General features: G+C 33.6%; 1 protein-coding gene across 1 annotated transcript in view; it reads right to left on the bottom strand.

The window, feature by feature from the left end:
- ZBTB41 (zinc finger and BTB domain containing 41) overlaps positions 1-6000 on the bottom strand; it is a 46090-nt gene that overhangs the window by 8598 nt on the left and 31492 nt on the right. The window lies entirely within an intron of this gene.

Raw genomic sequence — 6000 nt, 5'->3', positions numbered from 1 at the left:
CCGTACCGCAAAAAAAAAAAAAAAAAAAAAAAAAAAGAAAGAAACAGATGGGACAAATAGCATGATGACAGATTTGAACCCAAATAAATGAGAAATCACGTGACATTTAAATGAACTAAACATCCTGATTAAAAGAGGTTATCATAATAAAATAATACTCTAAAGACACACATCTTAAATACAGGCCCATATAAGGATTGAGAGTAAAAAGAAAAAAATACCACATAAATATTAACCAAAAGAGAGCTGGTCCTTTATCCTAGTATAAAAAGGGGCATTTTACAATGATATAAAGGACCATCAACAGTAAGATATAACCATCTGTACATAGCTAATAACACACAGCCTCAAAATATATAAGGCAAAAAACTGAAGAACTCAAAATGAAAAATAGATAATTTATAATCAACAGGTTAGAGATTTTAACATATAGCTCTCAGTAACTTATAGAATAAGTAGACAAAAATATCATATTAGAATGCAGAATATTTGCATAAAATACATTCTCTGACAAAAGTGGAATTAAGCTAGACATTAGTAACATAAAAATACTTAGAAATCCCCAAATATTTAGGAATTGGGCAATACAGTACAATTTAAAATAAAGCACAAATGAGAGAATAAATCAGAAGACATTAAAAACTTTTTAACTGAATTCTAATGAAAACATAAAATATAAAATGAGGTGTGAACTGTAACTAAAGCAGTGTTTAAAGTGTTTAGAACTTTAAAATATGTATAATAAAAAATAAGAAATGCCAAATTTAATTAAGTTAGGCATCTATATAAAGAAGATAGGGAAAGACAGAAATTAAACCCAAATAAAATAGAAAGAATAAAAAAGAGAAAAGCAGAAAAGAAATCTACAACAAATATAAAAGAGAAAAAAAATCAACAAAATCTAGTAGTTCTTTGAAAGATCAATAAAATCAATAAATTTCTAGAAAGAAAAAACAAATTACCAATAGGAATAAAATAAGGTTATCACTAAAGATCCTATAATCATTAAAAAGATAAATAATACTCTGAATTTTGCCAATAGATTTTATATTTTAGATTAAATAAAATTCCTTAAAAATGAAACAAGAATTGAAAATCTGACAGCTCTGAAACTATTAAGGAATCTTTAATTAAAACCTTTCTCCAAAGAAAACAAGTTCAGTGGAATTTATCAGTGAATTCTTCCAAATAGTAATGAGGAAATAATGCCAATATTACATAAACGCCTCCAGTTAACTGAAAAAAGATGTATTATTTCCCAAATTATTTTTTGATGCCAGCATAGTCATAATAAAACCTGTTAGGGACATAACAAGGAAAAAAAAATAGACAATATGTCTCATGACCATAGACCAAAAAAAAAAAAAAAAAAAACCCCAAACAAAAACATCAATGTATTTTATCACAATAATAAAGAACAAATATATAATCACCTCAATAAAAGCAGGGAAAAATCTGATAAAATTCAACACCTATTCATGACAAATACTCTAACTAAACTAGGAACAGATGATAATTTCTTTATCTGAAAAACAGTATCTACAATAATCTATAAAAAACATACTTAGTAATGAAATATTGAAAGCTTTTCCCTGGAGACAAGGATTTCCACTATCAATATACCACTGATGATATGAACCAAACCAATAAGGCAGAGAGACAGAGAGAGAGAGAGAGAGAGAGAGAGAGAGAGATGCAAGGACTTAAAAAGGGAGAAATAAACTGTGATTATTCACAGATGGCCAGTTTGTATGCTTAGAAAATCCAAAAGTAGCTAGAAGGTATTTGTGTTTGGAAATTTATAAGCTGTTTCTAAATTCATATGAAAACACAGAGGAAAAAGAATAAGAAAGACGAGGAAAAAGAATAAGAAAGACAATGAAAAAGAACAAAGTTGGAGGATTTACACTACAAGATATCAAAAGCCACAGTACTTTAAACGGTATAGTAATGGTGAAAGAATATACAAACAGTCCAATGAACAGAAGAGAGTTCAGAAACAAACCACACGTATATGATCACTTAACTTAAAACAAATAGGCCATTGAAATGCTCTGAGGCAATGATGGTCTTTCCAATAAATGGTGCTAGGGCCACTAGATAACCACATTGTCAGAAAAACAAAGAACTTTGATCTTACCTAATAATAAACACAAAAATAAGATAAAGTTCATAATCTAAATATGTAAGTTAAAATAAATCGTCAGAAGGTAAAAGAAAAAAATATTAATGACCCTGGGGTAGGCAAAAGTTTCTCTAAAGGGGATACAATAAACCTAACTAGAAAGAAAAAACCTGATACAAGACTTCTTTAAAATTTGGGACCTTCACTCATTGAAAGATATCACTACTAGAGTGGAAAGGCCAGCCACTGGCTAGAAGACACCTGTAATTTAGATAGCCAACAATAAACTCATACCCAGAATATAGAAAGAACTCCCATAAATCAATTTGAAAAAGATGGACAATCCAGTTTAAGAAAATCAGCAGAAGAATGAATCACGTGTTCCATAAAAGTGAATATCCAATGACCAATAAGTGTATGGAAAGGTGCTCAATATCATTACTCATCACAGATATGCAAATTAAATCCACTTTGAGACAGTGCTACATATCCATCAGAATGGCTAAAAAAAGAGACACTATCAAGTACTGGTGAAAATGTGGAGCAACTGGAATTCTCATACACCATACACTACTGGGTAGGAGTGTAAATTGTCACAATTACCTTGGAAAACTGGTTAGTAGTGTCTACTAAAGTAACCTATGAGCCAGCAATCCCAGGGCTAGGCATGTACACAAGAGAAATGAATGCAGTGTGTATGAAAAATCATAGACAAGAATATTTAGAGCAGCTTTATTTATAATAGACCCAAGTAAACACAAACCAAGTGTCTGTCAAAGTCCAATGGATAAATAAATTTTGATATATTCATATGAAAATGAAAAGAAACAAACTACTTCCATGGATGAATCTCACAGACATGATATGACTGAAAGAAACCAGACAAAAGAGTGCATACTGTATGATTCCATTTATATGAAGTTCAAACAGGCAGACTAATTAACGGTGACATAAGTCAAAATAATGATTATTCTGCAAGGAGGCTACTGATTGGGAGGGGCCAGGGAGGGTGCTTCTGGAGTTCTGGTAATGTCCTACATCCTGATCTGAATGGTGGTTACATAGAAGCACTCATTTATAAAAATTCATTTGTGTACTTTATGTGTTATATTTCAATAAAAAACAGCTTAAAAATTCTGCCAAGTCTAAAATCAAGCCCTAAATTTATCAGCTTTACACCCATCTTAACTGAATGCATTACATCTCAACAAGACTACTGCTGAATAGACATAATTACTACTCTGAGGATTACACAAGCAAAGCACATAAGGGATGAGAATATGACATTTGTAGAAAAAAATCTTGTATCCATTTTCCAATGAATTTCTCTAATTGTGTGGTTTGAAAACATACATGAGTTTAGAGGGTAGTTGTAGGAAAACATGATAAATTCATTCCTTGAATAAATATTTATTAAGCACCTATTATTTACAAGTCGTCCTGGGCTAGGCGCTGATCATATCTATTCATTTGAAGCACTTAAGGGTACTGACCTGGCCAAAACTAAAACCAATCAATTATTTGTACCTCTTCTAAAGAAGGAATGATGGAAGAGAAGACGTCTGTAGGGAGTCCGGCAAGGGGATTCCAAAAAACAAGAATCTAACAGTACAGACAATGCACTAAGGGTACCTGCACTAGAGAAAAGGAATCTGGGGAACACAATTATTCTCATCACCAGAGAGGTGCACTGTTAGAACAGGAAAGATGGCTCAGCATCCTTCACCATTTCCTCAGTAAATGATTCCATACAATTATTACCTAATTTTATTCTATAACTACATTTAGCAATTCTCCTTCTGATGAATAAATTTAGCAACTCTGCTTCCTTGATAAGAGAAAAGGACACCTTGGCCAGTACACATTAATATCTCATCCTCTAGAAGGTGAATAGTAAGCTGACACTCTGGTGATTCTACTTCCAGTGGTTATTGAAGAACTCCTCAGAATACTTATAACTTAGTACACAGATATAAAATTGAGTTTCTGGACCTGTAAATCTCAGGAATGGACTTGGGAACATAGCACCCAGTTCTTGGAACAGCTGCTCAGTGAAGTCCTGTCTGGGTAGCCTGCTGATCACTTTAGATCAAGAGGTGGCAAACTATAGCCTGAAAGCCAAATACAGTCTCTTGCCCGTTTTGGTATATAACGTTTTCTTGGAATGTGGTCGCATTCATTTATTTATTACCCTTCTGTGGCTGCTTTCATGTTACCACAGAGAGTTGAGTGGTTGAGATGGAGACTGTCTGGCCCACAAAAACTTAAATATTTACTATCCAGCCCTTTACCAAAAAAGTGGGCTGACCCCTGCTTCAAATGATTTCTCCCTCTCATTTCATAACAGCCATAAGCTTTATCTTATTCTGTAACAGAGCTCATTTCCTCAATTTTCAATGGAAATTTTCAATTTCCTCATTTCCTAATATTCAATTAGGCTTGCCCCTAATTCCCACTAACTCTGAGATACCCAGAGATGAGAATTCCACAGTCATTGGTCATCAACTAATTACTACTAATCAATGTTTTCAAAAAACTTAATGCAGTTATAAAGCCAGCTCTAATGAACTTTCTCCTCTAGATAATTCCTGTAGTTTTACGATTCTTAAATCATCAGTGGTTTCAAGTTAACTTTTCATAAGTTCACCATCTTTTTCAAATCATGAGTTTATTAGGCGTATTACTTATAACTAGTGTGGAGACAAGCAGTAATATAGTTTCCTCCTTTTTTACTCCTATTTATATACCCCCCAAATTATGACTTTCTCATTTTGAGAGAGGTGTAATTTTATTTTTAACAGCAGTACTATGTCAGTAATAAATTCTTTACTGAAATTCTTTGCTATTGAAATTGCCCAAATTCAGTTATTTCCAATCTGATATTTATGAAATCAATTATTTTTCCCTACCAGAACGGCAGCTTGACAAAATCCAAAGTAAATATAAAGCAAAGCAGCCATAAATGCATTAATGGGTTTCTTTCTTAAAAAGAAGGAAAAAAGCTTTAAAAATTGTTAATTTACATGAGAAGTCAAACAAGAACTATGACAACATGTAGGAAAAAATCCAACAATCTATGTTTCAATATATGGTAGCACTGCCAAGGGAAAAAAGGAAAGATTAAGAAAATAACTTCTGGAAAGCAGCTGAAGCAAATCATTCTACTATAACTACCTATAAATCATAACAAATCATTCTACTATAAATCACAACTGACTATGTAAAAAGGAAAGCTACGCAACAGTAACTTGGGGGCTTTCCTGGCGGCGCAGTGGTTAAGAATCCAGCTGCCAATGCAGGGGACACGGGTCCAAGCCCTGGTCCAGGAGGATCCCACATGCCACGGAGCAGCTAAGCCCGTGTGCTGCACAACTACTGAGCCTGCGCTCTAGAGCCCGCGAGCCACAACTGCTGAGCCCGTGTGCCACAACTACTGAAGCACACGTGCCTAGAGCCCACGCTCTGCAACAAGAAAAGCCACAACAATGAGAAGCCCGCGCACCACAACAAAGAGTAGCCCCTGCTCACTGCAACTAGAGAAAGCCTGCGCACAGCAACGAAGACCCAATGCAGCCAAAAATAAATAAATAAATAAAAAACAGTAACTTGGTAAGCAGGACAATGAGGTCATATTTGAATTACTCTTTTAAAAGAGAAGAAAATAAAAGAAATGTCTTCAGAGTCTCTCATAGATATAGAGGAACCATAAACAGCCAGAAAAGGGGAAGATGAGAACTAAAAGTTGAATAAATTCCCTATGGAAAAAATTTTTCCCAAGTTCTACAAAATGATACTCAAAAGTATTGAAGCTTACATAATATGGAATAGTAGATCAGAATATTGTCTGTTCATGACACCAATTTTAATAAGTAAAA

The sequence above is a fragment of the Physeter macrocephalus genome, chromosome 4, assembly GCF_002837175.3.
Source record: "Physeter macrocephalus isolate SW-GA chromosome 4, ASM283717v5, whole genome shotgun sequence".
Lineage (NCBI taxonomy): Eukaryota > Metazoa > Chordata > Mammalia > Artiodactyla > Physeteridae > Physeter > Physeter macrocephalus.
Note: the sequence above shows the minus strand (reverse complement) of the source record. Positions and strands in the feature narration are given on the sequence as shown.